This window comes from Gymnoscopelus braueri (genome assembly GCF_963280865.1).
Source record: "Gymnoscopelus braueri genome assembly, chromosome: 5".
NCBI lineage: Eukaryota > Metazoa > Chordata > Actinopteri > Myctophiformes > Myctophidae > Gymnoscopelus > Gymnoscopelus braueri.
This window is the reverse complement of record NC_137606.1, coordinates 35,371,036-35,376,035: the sequence shown is the minus strand read 5'-3', so window position 1 is coordinate 35,376,035 and position 5,000 is coordinate 35,371,036.

Here is a 5,000-nt window from a genome sequence, read left to right as displayed (position 1 = left end):
GATGAAACACACCTGTCCTCTCTCTCTCTCTCTCTCTCTCTTTAGTCCTTCCTCTCGCTCTCTTCGTCATATTGAGACTCTTGTCCTCTGTCACCCCAAAACACCTTGCCTCAGTCTCTCCCCAGGGTTATTTGGAGCTCAGTTTAAACATGAGCTTCTCAGGTGGGCCTCCACACACTCGCAGGGTTCCTGCGGTGGAGAGGATGTCACGTCAAGAGGATCGATCCCTCTCCCGGTGGGCTGGAGAGGCAGAACGTGTCTGTCACACTCAGGGTGCCTGGTCTCTCTCACTGGGGTTCTGAGAGGCTCTCACCATGGGGGGATCAGGGAATAAACCAGCGTACACATGGGGGACCATGACTCTGCTACACCAGGGGAGCAGACCTCACTCTTGCTGGGGCGTGTTAGTGTGTGATGGTTTACAGCCACAGAGCTCTCAACGGCTCTATTTTCATATAAACTATGATGCATTGCATTTGAAAGACAAAACAGAAACGTCAATTTTCAATAAAATATTTATAAAAATGTCCAGAATCACTAAAAAAAATCACAAGTGGAGAAGTGTCATCAATAAAGAAAAAGCCATGTCCTCTCCTCCGCGTCATCAGTGCCCATACCCTAGGTGGGGTTGGAGAAAGGGCCTTTCTGTGTGGAGTTTGCATGTTCTCCCATGTCCCCTAGGGTAGGTACCCTCACAAAAACATGCAGTAATCCTGGGCTCTATACTGCCTCCCCCTGGTCAGCCAGGGCGCCTGATGGAGGGGAAAAGAACTGGTTAGAATAACGTGTTCCTTCCACGCGCTATTGTCGGGTGATAAGAAGGCTTGTTAGCTCTCATGCATTGAAGGAGGCATGCGCTTGGCTCTGGGCTCTCCCTAGGCTGGCAGAGGGAGTGTAGCGCCCAGGATTACTTAGACAATTGGCACTGGGTGAAAAAAAATCAATCGTGGGATAAAATATTTAGATAAAAAAAATCAAATAAAGAAAAAGCCTATAGAAACACATTTGTCGGTACATGTGCCAGTTTTTCAATAGTGGTCCAGCCTAATAACAAGTCTTGTGCTTTATTGTCTCCTTGTGAATATATGTGACTTTATTAATTACACATGATAATTTATTTGTTACCGTGTGACCAGACAGAAACATACACCATACGAGTATAAATTTGTCCCCAACAAAATGTGACCCGAGGGAGTGATGGGCCAGGATTCAAACCCAAATTAAATCACATGTTGAGGGGCCTCTATACATATATATGTTCTGCCCTTAGGGGCCGGTGCCAAAAATATGAACAGTTTGTACCGTCTGTACAAACTCTTTTCCCCCCACAGCTTCCTCATGTCCTGTTGTCCAGTCCTGGGTAGGCAACCCAGCCTGGAGGGGATCTGAGATCCGAGGAGCTCACTTTTCTTTACTAACTTACTTTCCTTTATTTTGTTTCTTAATTGGGTGTGTTAGATAGATGCTATTGTGTTATCGAGATGTATGTTGGGTATTCAGATAGATGTATGCTCTTGGCTTGTTCACAGATGCTAACTATGTTATATAGATAGTTATACAGATGTGACGTTTGATGTTTACCTGCTAGTTACTTTTAGCACCTAAATGTTTACTCTTCTTTACTGGAGTGCTTACCCTGTTGGCAAGTGTTCATGCCGTTTACTCTGATCTTGCAATTTGTAAGTCACTCTGGAAAAACAGTATTTACTAAATGCTTAAATTGTAACTTGTTTAGTGTTACTGCCAGTCTGTTTGGCCGCTGTGCTCACATGCATCTCCTCTGTTTGTCCCTCATACCTTTAGTAATCCTTCTATATCGTGTTTGCTGGCCGCCATGCCTCTTCTTTGTTGTTATTAAGCATTGTTGTCTGTTTTAATGTTTTGTTTTTTTGTGGCAGATGCTATGCCAAGCTATGTTATATTGATCACTGTGTGACAGGTTACGTTCATATGACACCTTGATGTGGTCTCCCCCCGTAATGAAAACCTGACTACTAAGCTACTTTCGGCTTTTAGAGGCTACAGATACGCCCAATAATTTGTAGCCCCACCTACAAATCCATATCACTGCTTGATAGTTAGGTGGATAGATAGAAAGTGTTAATCGGATTCAGCCCTAGTGGGAAGTGGTGTTATGTGGTGCCCACTGTTCTGAAGAACCACTGGTCCGACCGCACGCATTATAACTAAGCCTAACCCCAACTCTAACCTTAACCTCAAAACTATGCTTAAAGGAGAATTCCGGACATTTTAAGTGTTATCTTTGATGTGTAGTTACTCACTCACCGAGTTAGGAAGTAGCGATGCGTTTTTCCAGCGATCCCCCTGTCCGCGAGATTTCCCGTCCTCGGCTCACTGCGCTCCTCGGGAAATCTTGCGAGACGCGAGATTTCACGCGAGAGGAAAACATTCACGTCGCTGACCATGAACGCCAGCTCGTGAGTGATAAACAGTGCATGTGAAAGTATCAGGAGACACCATGAGGAGGATTTGTGGAAAAAAAAAGAAGTTTGGAGCTGTGGAATTAGGCGATTTTCACTGAGCCACGCGCCTCCCACTATTCCAATGGTGGGGGTCGACCAGACTCACAGACAGGGGGATCGCTGGAAAAACTCAACGCCACTTCATAACTCGGTGAGTGAGTAACTACACATCAAAGATAACACTTAAAATGTCCGGAATTCTCCTTTAAACCTAACCTCACACTAATCTAACATTTTTCGGACTATTGAGATGTCGGACTAATGGGCAGTCTGAGAACACCTGTCTCGCATCTGAATAGAGGCCTTTACCAATAAGACAGGCTTAGTCTGAACCCATGCTTTTCCTGTAAGATTACACACATAGAGCTGGGGCTTCTGTGCCCCAGCCAGAGTTCCACAGGCACCTACAGCACAGTAGCCAAGCTTTCACTCCTCTATGAGACACAAGACAGGTGGGTGCTATGACAGGGAGTGAGAAAGGGTTGGGAATTATGAAGTCTGCAAGGCTCTCTCTGTCTGTCTCTCTCTGTCTCTCTCTGTCTTTCTGTCTTTCTCTCGCTCTGTCTCTCTCTTTCTCACTCTCGTGGGTTCGGATAGAGCTGGCAAGGTCCCTGTCACACCGGGGACGACTGCCATCTCTGTCTCCCCATGGTGCTGACGGGCCACGCTCATACCCAGCCATCCTGCACCAGCACTCCCCCGCTCGCTCTGGGGAATAAATTGAATGTCTGAACGGACGCCGTTTGTAAAACAAGACAAATAATGAATCACCCCCCCCCCCCTCCTTACCACCACCACGTCCCCCCTCCCATCTCTCCTCTCCTCATCACCCATCCTTGTCCTCCTCCTCCTCCTCTCACATCTCTCCACCTCCTCCTCCTCCTGTGGATCTGCATGTTATTTGTTTCCCCACCCTTCTTCCATTATTCTGTCTTTCTTCTACTATCTCTATCAGTCTTTTCACCTCTCTCCCGCTCTCTCTCTGTTTCTCACTATCTCTGCGCTGGCATGTGTGTTTCTCTCTTGCACGCCTCGACCCTTGCAGTCCTCTCTATCTCTGTGCTGTCACCGCGCCTCGTACCAAACACTTCTCTCCCTCCTCTCCTCTCCTCCCTTCCTCTCCTATCCTCTTGTCTCCTCTCCTGCTGCTGTTAATGGCGAGGCAGTGCACACTCCAGTCCTCTCTGCGGGAGATGTGTAATCTCCTGTCTGCTCTTGTTTTGGCTGCAGAGAGTCCCTCAACATCTCTGTTAGGTGTACTGTACAGTCTGGGTGTTTTCATTGGCTGCCTACATTCCCCTATGTAAGATTTTGGGGCAGGTTTGATAAATAAATGAGCGCGTCTCAATTTGTTTTCCTTTAAGTGCACCCCCCAACCACCACCACCACCATCCCATAATACGTAGTTAAAATGTCAGCCGACGCATTTGTTAACATTTCGGAAAACAATGGGCTCCATTTGGGCTTGACAAACGTCCAATCTTAGTCTGAATGCTTCCATTACAAAATGTTAAGTGAACGCTAACAAGCGGCACGCAGCGGGCCTTTCTATGTACAGACAACACAATGTGACAAACTCTTTTATTCTCAAGGTGACGCAGAGGAGCCGAGAACTTCCACAGTTTAGAGAATGAAGTGAAGATTTGCAGCAGTCTGGGAGATAGTGATTCATTAGTAGTCTCTGTTCCAGGCCAACGCGGAGGGGCTCAATGAAATAACAGACAACCTATTTGGTGACCTGCGCCATATACTGTAGCACGGAGAACATAGCTACTTCTCAGGAATGCGGAAAGCTTTACGGAGAATTCTGTCAACTCAATTACAGAGCTTTGCTACCCCCCAACCCCCCCACCCCCCCCCTCTCACGCTGATATGAACACAGAGAGAACCTATCGCTACAGGGCTGGAACAAGCTTGTTAGAATTGCACAAGGCTTGGATACTTAAATCCTCTTTGATCTGGGCTTCCTGGAGAGGGGCTTGTCTTTAGTACAAGTCAGGGTATTTTTGCATCATGTTCCAGGAAGTCTACATCCCTTTTCTCTCTCTCTCTTCACTCTCCCTTTCTATCTTTTGCTCCATTTCACTTTCATACAGTAAAGGTCCTTGCACACTGGTGCGTCTTTTCGTTGCGTTTTTTTTTTTTTCATTGTTTTTTAAAAAAAATTCATTGTTGTAAAAAAAACGCAACGAAAAGACGCACCAGTGTGCAAGGACCTTAACTCTCTCCATGACATGACTCTCTATCGCTTTCTGTCGCATACACTTTCTATTCTTTCACTGTTCACTCTCTCTCCCTCCCTCTTTCCCTTGCTTTCACTCTCTCTGTTTTCTTCCTTTGAATTCCATGGACACTAATTCCCTTTCTTCAAGGACAAGCATCTCGCAGCACATCATCTGAATGGGTCTCTGTGGCCTCTCAGGGCTTAAGTTCTCAGAGAGCTTCTTGTCTCATCCTCCTTGTTAATGCCCTAACAGCAGCATGCTGCATGGTAGCATCAGTAAATATTACCGTCCA